Source organism: Macrobrachium rosenbergii, chromosome 7 (assembly GCF_040412425.1).
Source record: "Macrobrachium rosenbergii isolate ZJJX-2024 chromosome 7, ASM4041242v1, whole genome shotgun sequence".
Classification (NCBI taxonomy): Eukaryota; Metazoa; Arthropoda; class Malacostraca; order Decapoda; family Palaemonidae; genus Macrobrachium; species Macrobrachium rosenbergii.
The window spans coordinates 22871562-22885000 of NC_089747.1; the positions used below are offsets into that span (position 1 = coordinate 22871562).

The 13439-nt window shown below is 34.8% G+C and overlaps 1 protein-coding gene across 8 annotated transcripts in view; it reads right to left on the reverse strand.

Moving 5' to 3' along the window:
* The window catches only part of PlexA (plexin A), a 117660-nt gene that overhangs the window by 25042 nt on the left and 79179 nt on the right, over nucleotides 1–13439 (reverse strand). The gene's annotated exons all lie outside the window — the stretch shown is intronic.

Genomic DNA, 13439 nt, shown 5'->3' on the forward strand with positions numbered 1-13439 from the left:
GATTGTTGGAGAGTGTATAATTTGGAAATGTTAGGAGAGGAAGACCTAGAAAGTGTTTTACTGTATAGGTGGATTGCAAGAGATACTGGAATGAGAAAACCTAAAAATGTAAAAGTATGTGTATGCAAGAGAGGTGGGAAAGGCAGTGCAATCAGTGTTACTGATAAGCTTCATGCACTGATGCTATGCCAGTACTGTACAGTGTGAAGTTTTTCACGAGAGGCTCGTCCATGGCCTTTACATAATTCCCTGCTGAAGCCAACAGAGGAAAGAGGGGGATTTTTTTGGGGAAACAAGCTTAAGGTGCCACTGCCCCCACCAGAATCAAACCTCGGACTCTCACCACCTAGTACTTAGTGTAACGTATTTACCTGGCTGACTATCACTGATTGTTTAAACTATACAAAAGTTAATTATTATACAGAGTACAGCTTAGGCTAATTTTCCCGTTCCTTTTGCTCAAAAAACTGCCTCATCAATAATTTTACTGTCCTTAGTGATGAGACCTAGAATAGTCAAATCTTTTACACCTCTGACCAGAATAGCTCTCTCAATCACTTTACTATTTATTGTATAGATTCAAATTTTGATACAGTATTCAGTTAATACACACACAAAAACACTATCATATGCAAATATTAACAATAAAATTTCCCTCTTCGTGGTGAATAAACAAAATTAATACAAAATTACATATTTTACCTCACAATAGGATGTTGAGTGTACTGACCTCCCAGGATGAAATAACCAAATAATTACATTTGTGGGAGATCTTTCCAAAATACCACTTTCCACAACAGGTGCTGTAAGCACCTGAAGTTAGCATAACCAAGAAAAAACCTGTACTGTGAGATACCATAGATATTCATGATCATCCTTGTACGTAAACAACTAGTTCCCTTACTCTTATACTATACACAAAAGTTACTTGTAGTCCAAGAAACCAAAATAGCTACAAGACTATTAATAGTAACATCCGTACTAGGGAGCACTGCTAAAAGGTTCTTTTTAAACCTGATGTCAACAATGGAAATATTGTAAGAAGTGAAAAACATGACAACCAAATCTGAACCTTCCAAACCTTTTTAATAGTGTTTCAACACATGAAGTGCACCTTTGAACTTTCTTGTCAATGAAACATCTTTGAATTTCAGGATAACAATAAGTAACATCTTCTATCACTATATTTAATGCTACAATATACTATCATCTTTTTAATTCCATATTTAACTTCTTAAACACACCACACACAAACACATATAGTGTGTGTGTATATATATATACATGTATAAATATATAATATATATATATATAGCCTATGTATATACAGTATATGTATATATATATATGTATGTATATACGAGTATATAAATATATATATATATATATATATATATATATATATATATATATATATATATATATATATATACATATATATATATATATATATATATATATATATACATATACTGTATATATATACATATATATATATATATATATATATATATATATATATATATATATATATATATATATATATATATATATATATATATATATATATATATATATAAAATTTACACACACACACACACACACACACACATATATATATATATATATATTATATATATATATATATATATATATATATATATATATATATATATATATATATATATATATATATATATATATATATATATATATATATATATACACACACAGTATATAATGTACACAACACCGTAATCACAAAATCCAGAAATAGTTAGGCGATGAAAAATACAAATCAGGTTTGCTCACCCTTAAGATCAAACAAACAAATACACAAACACACCCATTCCCCATCCCCTTGACTATCGATTGACAGTGTTGCCAACGCGGACACAAAAGAGCTGGCAAACACAAGCAGACTCTCTCTCTCTCTCTCTCTCTCTCTCTCTCTCATTCACAAGGCAACGGGAATGTTTCACTCTCTGTATATAACTGTCGTTGTCTCACTCTTCCACCCTACCAAATCTTACTTCAAGTTGCCTGGCCAGGCTACATTGCCTCTAATCAACTGGTACTAGCCAGGAGTTTCACGAACGAAGATAAAGAACATTCTACAGTACGCAAGAGCCAAGTGTAGTCATGAGATTGTGGCCTTGCTATGTGTAGGCGAGTGTTCATACACGAGTGTAAAGAAGACAGTATGCATGTGTACGCATAAAACATGAAGTCTACACATGAAGTCTACATCTACGTATGGATATTGACCGAGACAGAATCAAAACACCTCATTCCGTACGAAACACAAAACAGCACTATCTCAGTTGAATGCATTTGCTTGGATGACATAATCGAACTTGCATGTTCAGACACCGTAACGATATATCCGTCATAAAGGACCAGGCATTTTCCGCAGGGGTGGACAAAAGATGTGGAATAATGCGGAAAGTAACAAAGGGTGACGCAACAACAGAACTATGAATCTTACTACCATTTTTTTTAATAAATCGTCACCATACCATTACCATGCATAATGCATTATTATTATTATTATTATTATTATTGTGGCCGTAAAATTACAAATGACGATGACACTAATATCTATATCTGAGTAATTCTGCAAGTGCCCCGTACTATTGCCTTGCATTTTCTTAAATCAGACCTTGTGATAACTAAATGTAGGGTTAATTAAACTTAATCTATCAAACACAAAAGCTGATACATGTGTACGCACAACTATATTATTATTATTATTATTGTAGTGGATGTTGTTCCTCTCGCTTCTCTATTTTATTAATCCTATCATATCGTGTATAAGTGTCTAAACGGATGATACACATAACCGTTACCATTATTCATTTCCATAGTTGAGTGTAACATGATTTACGGGAATTTATAAAAAATACGTTAATTTGATATGATCACCAAAAAAAAAAAAAAAAAAAACCTGGGGCATAACATACGGTACTCGAGAAGAGAATTCTTATATATATATATATATATATATATATATATATATATATATATATATATATATATATATATATATATATATATATAAATGTATATAATAATTACATGTTGCGTACGTTGTGGTTTCTTTTATGCGTGCGCGTACGCGAGCGCAAACCTTAGCGATAAGCTCGAAATGAAGGCCACGAATATTAGATGAATCAGCCTCAGCCATCGCCTTGCTACCTTGACCAAGCATTTCTTCCAGATCTTCGCATGTCGCTGCGCAGTAAGTCACATCCAGGGCTCATTCACAAAACGTACATACGAGGAAGCAAGGAGTTCCAAACATGCGTAAAAATGTCCGAGTTTTATTCGACTTCCTATAATTGAAGCGTTCACCCTTATCATGAAAAGTCAGATCGTTATTTTCATCTGTAATAACGGGCCTGTACCGAGGGGGGGGGGAACGACCCCCTCCCCCCACATCTGTTTTCACATGAGCTTTAGTGTTTCGTCGTTTATGAGCATAAAAGAACTTCTTAGTTACTCTTCCTTCATCAACACACTATGTAATCATATGGCCAACATATTAAAGGAAATTCCTTTCGATCCTACATCATTGCTACATATTACTTGTGTTTGTAGTTTATTATTTGTGCAAATATTTGAAGTATGCATACACTTTATATTTTCATTTGTAGCGTGCATTTGAAAATTTTTCATAAATAACTATATATAATAATTGCAGTTTCTCCTTTTTATTTCTAAATTTTTTTTACTGCATCACATACATACTCTACAGAATATTTATCAATTATTGTCTTTTGTTAAGTCATAGTATATAACATAATAAATAAAGAAATATGCAAGTTATTTGTTATTGTTAACATATTAAATGAATCAGTCAGTAAAACTGAAAAAATATTTTTTTAATTTCAGTGCAAAGTTTCAACATTACAAGTAAAATTCTGTTAACCAAAGTCAGTACTTTGAATAACATCTAATCGGGTAGAAGGGCGTAAACCGCATGCCCAGTTTTTCTTCTTAATATAACTAAAATAACATTTTCAAGTATTTCATCTTGTATATACCTAGGCCTATATATGCAATGACATATAGCCTATAGAAGAAAAGGTCCAGTTTTGGGAAAAACGCCCACAAAAAAACTCTGGTACGGGCCTGAATAAAGAGGATGAAAAATCGCTCCCATATTTACTAATTATACTATTTTTCAAGAAAATAATTAAGATTAGTTTTTGCAATCTAATAACAAACTTGAGACTTATTCCCGACAGAAATTAGAACTGAATAAAAGTTTGAAACGACAAGGAAAGCCAAGTTCCCACAAATGCTCCCGTAATAACACCAGAAGGGCAAACCACGCCGTTGTCAGACTGGGTGATGTGACAGAAAACACAACTTTTAGACACCGCACACTTTTCTGTCTCCACCTTTCTATCTCCCTTTCTCGACAACTGTTACAGCATTCCCAGCGAAAAGAAGTTCAATATATAAAAACTAGAAACAAATTTTTTGGCCCTATACGCTTCCCATTTCAAACTGACTATGCCGATGTTCATGCAAGGAATATTTCAAGGCGGACCTACTCTGAAGTAGAGGTCTGGTAACGAAAATCGACGATATGCCACTTTTCAATCAAATTTCCAACCAAAATAAAAACCAACTGTACAACATTACCCTCAGCGAGGCTAAAAATACTATCTCCATTAAATATCAACTGAATAGAAAATGGTTTTAATTTAAAAAAGAAGCTTAATCTGGATCCTTATATGAGAATAACCTTTTATCACAATGGAAATTCGTTACTTAAAGTATTTCCTTTACTTCATTTTCTGTTTAACTACCATGAAAAGTATCCGAACCTGTTACGTGGTAACAGGAGAATTAGGCACTGTGCCATTAAGTGAACATTCCTCCATTATTCTGCTGATCATGTTACCCACAGCCTTTTACAAACCAGGTTTCACTTACTCACAAGGACACGTAGACCCTCGCACACGTACGTACATACATAAGTGTATGTGTGTATGTAGGTATGTATACATATATATATAGAATAATGTATGTATGTAACCACGCACATTTGTACCTATACCCCCATAAAACCTGGCCTCTGAAATGAATAAAATGTTGATTTCAATTGTAAATGTGATCGATCGTCAGACCGAGACCAAAAACAGCGACGAACAGTGGCAACATCTCAGTCGTGGCCTCTCCCCTCTATCGAAAACTGCCACAGCCCAACTTCGACCCAATAAACAGCCTTCTCCTCCACACACCAGTTGGATCATGTGACACAGGCGTCGCCCTACGTCATTTCGACCGTATAACCGGAACTACAGAGCACACTCGCTCGATTGATGGATGGAGGATGGATGGCTGCATCTCACTCGAAGGGGACCCTTTTCGCTTTCCGTCCACACATCACGAACACATTAAGGAAACAACGAACTACTGAAGGAGTAAATTATATTTCATACTACCCTTACTACTATTACTACTGGAAACTACCTAAGAGAGAGAGAGAGAGGAAAAAAAAAGTTAAGTATACCTTAGTTTAACCAGACCACTGGGCTGATTAACAGCTCTCCTAGGGCTGGTCCGAAGGATTAGAGAGAGAGAGAGAGAGCGCCAGAGTAAGAGAGACTGACTGCCCATTCAATAAATTTTATTGAAAATTCCAAGTACTTTCAATTTCATCGGGATGGTAATAAAAGCTAAATCCGGAAATTGAAGTGCTCAAATCCCCTTCCTTGGGCGATTTACCTCTCTTACTTCACCAGCAAATTCTTAACGAAGGGACCAGCAGGGAGTAGTCCCAGGGGCGGGAAAGGAGGACGAGTGATATTCTCTCTCTCTCTCTCTCTCTCTCTCTCTCTCTCTCTCTCTCTCTCTCTCTCTCTCTATATATATATATATATATATATATATATATATATATATAAACAATGGTCTCAGACACATTCATACTTTCGCTACTGAATCCAGGATGAATGGCTTTTTGCAGCTTTACTTTATTCAGGCACGATGTACTGTACCTTATCCCTTACTCGTCACAACATTTACTTTCAACTTTTTTCCTTTTCCAAATAGATTCTAACTCCATCTGTTTCTCAAACGAATTTATCTTATGCACGTACTCCAACAAAGACTGTTTTGGACAGAAAGGAAGCGATTAAATTGGAAAAAATATGTAGTCATTCGAATTTTTTTTTTTTGTGAGGGAAGTAGGAAAAAACAGAAAATGATGGAATGAAATTATAGAATACCTTGTAAGTCATGTTACAGAGCAGGCTATAAATTGCGTAATGGGAAGGCGGAGCATGATGTTAAAGAAGCTTTTGTGAAGACTAGTAACTTGCACTGAAACACTATTTTTATTAAAAATTGAAGGCTGAATGGCAGCAGTGTCAAATGTCAAATATTTGACTCAAAGTTCCAAGCTTTCACATTATTATTGTTACTACTGAACATTTCTTAACGGCTTACAGTTCTCACAGGAAACATATTTATATTTCAAAAGTAATGCACATACCGTTTACAAAACGCACAAGTAAGTTTTCCATTTATCAAGTCAACCACAAACACAAGAGGCACGGCTTCCCAACCATCCCAACCTCATAAAAAAAAGGAAACAAAAAAAGGTGGCACGCCCCTTACATAAAGGATTTTGGGGCTTCCTTGGAAGTCCCACTGGACGAAAAATTCCAATGGCTTCTACGATCAGTGTCAAGTTTACCAGATGAGAATCCTTCTATCGGATATGGGTTCCCGCGCCGGGAATATGCAGGGAGTTAATCTTACACAGGAAGAGAAAGAAAACCAAAAATCTACAAGTTTGCCAAAGTAAACTAAGAGAATACACAAACTGGGGAAAACTATCTACATTTTGTAAGAATATATACCAACACATAGGCTACATACTGTACACATGTTGCTTGTAGGCTAACTGGGTAATTCAACATTGTTCAGAGGTTTAGCTGTACCCTTTTTAGACTTGTAGCAAAGCCGATTATTATTCACATATACAAATACTAGTTAGCATTTACAACATATAGGCTACCATGAACATTGCGTTACAATATCATCTTAATGTTTAATCAACCACGCGCTTGAGTATATTGCGGCAGACTGCTTTAATAATTCATGTGATATGCTAAACTGTATAGATTAAACCCATACACGTTTACACACCCCAGCAATATGTATTCTCACTACTGTACACCAAAATTTAGGCTACAACGTAGTTGTTTTAACAGCAATTTGTCGTAACCAGACCAACGGCAACAATAACAGTATTGAAGAACCCTAAATACAGTGCAGGCAATGTTCCTCGCCCTTTTTTTTTTTTCTGTGACGCTGTCTATCTATCTATTGATAATCGACATTCGAGAGTAAATCCTAAATAAACAAAGTGACAAACATGAAGGCCACTACAAAATGAAAGCTGCTTGAATTCGATCCGTCTTTGTATACTGCCGTCACATTTTTCTTTTTCTTAAACAATGACGTTAAGCAATCGATGATGACGACCGACTGCATAGTGCAAGTCACCCGTTTGAGCTGACGATCACAACATTCAACTAAGAGTGTCAGTGGTGGTAGTGGAAGCAACACCAGTCGACAGAGATAGTACTAGTTGCTGGAATTTGTTTTAATCTTTGCAATGTTCCACAAAGCAACAAAAAGTTGTTTTTTATCATAACACCTACTCTCAGAGTGGACTTCCAGAGTCTTGGATCTTATTCGTATTCATCACCCGGACTAACCTTGAATAATTTCGACTACTTCGGCGTTGCAGCATCGCAACTAAGCAACGTAATGGCGCCATGACAAGTTACAATACTTCTGATGTACCACCATTGTCGACGTGGTGTACAAACCTCGAAAGTTGAATGGGAATAATTAAAAATGTCTGTGTGTACCGCTCATGTTCCTTTTAAAAATCCATTTTTGACATGGGGTTTTACTGTTACTGAAGAACATTCTTATTTTTCCCACACGTTTGTTTTGAATTGTACACTTTATATCTATCTATCTCTATATATAAGGAGATAGACGTAGATGGTGAATACCATAGGACAATAGCACGCCTGTTATCTTTCTGTGGTTTCCACTTATGCTAAAATCATGTGTGTGTATGTATGTATGTATGTATATATATATATATATATATATATATATATATATATATATATATATATATATATATATATATATATACATATACATATACATATTTATATACACACAATATATATTTGTATGTGTAACACACTTAAAAAACGTACGCCCAGTAGCGCATACACACATTCATGTTTTATAATAATTGCTACGGTTAGCGAACGTCCTATATATATTTAAAACACTTTCACCTTCAGAAGTGTTAACCCTATGCATGCATGCGCACGCACTCTTACAAGACGCACGAACTTCATGCTTAGTCAATTTCACGGTGAAATATATGGGGCACTTTCAATTGTTTACAGTAAAAATAACAGTAACACTACTGATGTGAATATATCAATTCATTACAAGCTGACCCCGTTAACAGACAAATAAGCACTAAATAACCATTCAATTAGACGTGTGTTCTTGTATCAGGACGGTAAACATCAAAACCGATAATGCAATAACCGGATTCCACAGTTACTTTTTTCCTTCCTTTAACATTAGTGTTTTTCCACACTTTCAAACAATTCAGACCTGTAAGAGTGGATTTCGATACTCTTTAATGCTGCTACTACTACTACTTCGATTCAGCCAGCCTTGTGCGCACAAGTTTCACGCGCTAACGTTACGCTTCCTCGTTAAAATTTCTGCTTGATAACGCGTCTCAGAAGTACACCGGTAGTTTCAGACAATTAATTTTATGGTCAAATATTCATTTTCGAATTTCGCAACTTTACGGCTGAAGTTAAGGGATTACTAAAAGCACCACTAGTCAAGCGGTATGTTTTAAGAACACTACAGCAATCGAAAACTGGTTTATTTTAATCATTTGCCGGAAAGAAATATGACAATGTAGCTTTACCAAATAAAAGCTTAATACGAATATGAATACGAATATTAGTATGGGCGTGTATAAAACTGGTTCCTTTATTTATAAATGATACATTTATGCTAAAATGTATTATTATTATGTTGACAATCCTGTTATTTTCCATTCTACAGATAATCCAAGTCACGTGAACTACGTAAAAACTCTCTCTCAGACTTATTGTTTATGCAGTCTCCAGCTCTAGACTATTGCATATTTGTTTGCCTAGCTTATAGGCTATATTGTAGATTTCTGTCATTAGATATCAGTACTTTTGAATATGTTTAAATATGACGAATCCGGTTATATATATATATTTTTTTCATTTTTCTTACCCAGTGGTACTTTGCATTTTCATCAAATTATATATATATATATATATATATATATATATATATATATATATATATATATATATATATATAATATATATATATACTCGTATATATATATATATATAGTATAATATATATATGTATATATATATATATATATATATATATATATATATATATAATTTGATGTGAAAATGCAAAGTACCACTGGTATATATATATATATATATATATATATATATATATATATATATATATATATATATATATATATATATATATATATATATATATATATATATATATAATATATATATATATATATATATAACACACACACACATATATATATAATTAACCTTTTCAGTTTTATAATGTGTGGTGCTAGTTAACTGCACGTGTTTTTGGAATGAGGTTACTAGCATCATGCCCTTTCTTTGATTTTCTATACAGCACTGACAGGCTACCCATCAACGGCTGTGTCGAATGGCGGGGCCAGACCAGGTCTGAACCAAGGACTCCGCATTTGAGAGCCTAATGCTTTCCCAATGAATTTCGTCAACAGAAGATATTAATAGGAAATGGTATCTTGAAACTTGAGCCTTTACAAATAATACACATATTAAGAAAATCCACTTTGGATAAAGAAATAGACAGGGAGGCTGGATTACCTGCATACACTAAATTCATGTTTATTATAATGACTGGCTAATTAAGCGAGAGAGAGAGAGAGAGAGAGAGAGAGAGAGAGAGAGAGAGAGAGAGAGAGAGAGAGAGAGATCGTAAATACATAACACCGTCCATAAAAAAAGTGTCAAAGTGATCAGGATTCGCAAAACATTTCGTAACTGATACATCAGTCTTTAAAAGTGAGCGCTCGATCCTATTCCGCAATGCTGGATGCCACGTACCCAAGATCAAGTGCGTTGCGGAACATTAAACCGGAAACACGTACACTGTCGTTTCTCTATGGGCAGGGATATGACATCCCGGCTTCGGAGCTCGGTTCAAAGCCGCATACATTCCTTTACGAACAAAGCTTCTGTCGTCATAAAGCTGTGAACATGCAAATTTATTCTGGAAGCCATTCGAGCTTTTCACATGCTTAGAGGATTACTTCATGGAAAATGATATTCGCTTATGCATTAAACAAAAGCGAAAAGGTGTATGTGTGTGTGTGTGTGTGTATATATATATATATATATATATATATATATATATATATATATATATATATATATATATATATATATATATATATATATATATATATATATATATATATATATATATACGTATGTGGGTGTGTATACATATATGTATATAAATGAAAGATTTTAAAACTGCAGCCGTACTCTTTTAATTATACATCAAGCTCGATATAATCAAGAGATAAAGTGAACTAAAAAGAAAAATCCTGCTGAATTTGTACCTAGAAAGAACCCACAACCATCAAACGCCGACATAAAACCCCCCTTCCCCCCCCACACCCCACCCCCCTCTGTGGCAAAGCCTTTCCCTGGAAACTTGTGCTTGTTTTAGGTCTCAGAGGGATGACCCATTGCGGAGTTTGCCGCCAGGGTCCGGGGAGGTGGGGCGGAAGGCTCTGACATTTATAAAGGTGCTCTCTGACATTTCGGTGTCTCCGTGCTTGAGGGGCCTAAACATGATGCAATCGGGGATGTGTCGAACTGACTACTGCCACAGCCACATTCTTTGACACGCTGGTGTCCTTTTTCTACAATGATTTCATATCTTGTTAAGAATCATATTAAAATGAGGCCTTTTTCATTGAGAATTATGTAAGTATAACTTCTTCAACGTCATCGAATAACAAAACTAATTTCCTTTTAGTAACACTAAAGCCTTTTCTTCTAGGTACAAAGATTAGCGAGAACCTACTGGACATTAAAAATGGAGGGGGTGGGGTCAAAATATACTATTCACGTGTTTCTTTTTTCATTCCTCATACCATCTCCTAGTTTCACCGTACACCAAGAACAAAATCATCTTGCCCATGAAAACTATCGCGTTCAAACTGCGGTTATTAAAAGCCCAGCACGGGCACTCGTCAGCCATAAAGCATCTGCATTAACACGTTAAAATTTGAGGTATCAAAACCTACGGGCAAAAGAGATGGGCTACACACACACACACACACACACACACACACACACACACAGCAGACATCCTATTTTAATTCATCAGTCGTCCAAACAGCCGATCAAGTACATACTCAATATAACCTCGTGTTTTCTTGACTTGAACTTCATACCCCACTGATAACATCACTTATTAATCCGCTCTAGATCTCTTGAGACTGGCTGCCACTTCAGACCTCAGGGACAATCACGTGAGTGTGAATGACAAGCATTAGTAATTGCAGTATATGCATGCTCTACTAAATTAGTTTCAATATATATATATATATATATATATATATATATATATATATATATATATATATATATATGTATGTATATATAAGCTCTTCCTTGGGAGAGTCGGTAGAGTTGTGGCCTTGCACTCGTTAGGCCCGAGTTCGACTCTCCGGCCGGCTAATGAAGAGTTAGAGGAATTTATTTCTGGTGATAGAAATTCATTTCTCGCTATAATGTGGTTCGGATCCCACAATAAGCTGTAAACCCCGTTGCTAAGTAACCAATTGGTTCTTAGCCACGTTAAATAAGTTTAATCCTTCGGGCCAGCCCTACGAGAGCTGTTAATCAGCTCAGTGGTCTGGGTAAAACTAAGGTATACTTAATTTATATATATATATATATATATATATATATATATATATATATATATATATATATATATATATATATATATATATATATATATATGTGTGTGTGTGTGTGTGTGTGTGTGTGTGAATAAGAGCACGCTCATCAATTCACACCTAAATCAAAAGGAGAAAATGTTATTTTACCAATCAATTAATCATTTCAGGAACGACCCTGTGTAAAGGGAAATGGGATCTTCAGAAATACCGAACTCATTAAGGCCATTCTCACTAGGCCATCAAACAAAGATTTTAATATAGGTCTGATGTGGAATACAAAATACTTCAAATTAATTCAGCTTTCTGAGATGATAATCAAATTTTTAAAAATCCTATTAAAGGCTTCTGTGCCCCATGGGATAAGGGAACGTCATCTGGCCGTAGAATATATCCTTAATATTGTATCAAACAATTTCTCTGATTAATGCAAAGGAAGTGGGGTTTCGACCTCTACTCACCCATAAAGGTGACATGGCCGAATCTCCCCTGTGCCCGAACCAAACAACAGGCAACGCGTCAAGTTAAAATACTCAAATCACTCATGCAGGATCAATTCCAGTTTTTCTTCATTAAATTCGAATGGATACATAATAAGACGCATCATTTCTTAGATTCTGTGCAGTCAGTCCTTACTCTGATGGTTACATAAAATTCTCACAAAAGAAATATCTTAATATATTAAAAACCAAACTTGATGAGGGATCCTTTCGTAAATGGTGAAGATAATTACTTTCAATAAAGGACGATTCCAAAACCTCATCTATTGAAGAACGGGGGCGCAAAGGAGAATGTTAGTTTGCAAACTATCGCCATCATCATTAACCTTGTAGCACCCAGACAGGACATTACGGAGATATTTTACCTTTTAAAAAACTGGACAGAAATGGTATATACGCAACTTTTCCTTACGATGAGTTAAATAAATAAACTTAAGAAAAAAAATTCATATCTATTAAAAAAAAATCCTTAAAAGTGACATGTAATTCCCGCAGATTGAACTGACGTTGAAACTACTTGCATTCCCAGAAATACTCGTCCTTGACCAGAATTCTCCAAATTATTTGCAAAACCATCCCTTTCATAAATTTTCAATTTATTCTTTCAGACACACCTAAGCCCCAAGGTAAAGAAAAGATCTTCCGCAGTTCAATCTGATAAAATTCATTTCCCTTTAAATCACATCCTCATCTGAGAGCTGCTCCAGGGAGTAAGAACTCGAGCTGGCACAATGCCAGCATATTTTTAACAACAGGCCCTGCCTAAATGAAACAGGTTGCATGGAGCAATTTAGAAGAGCAAC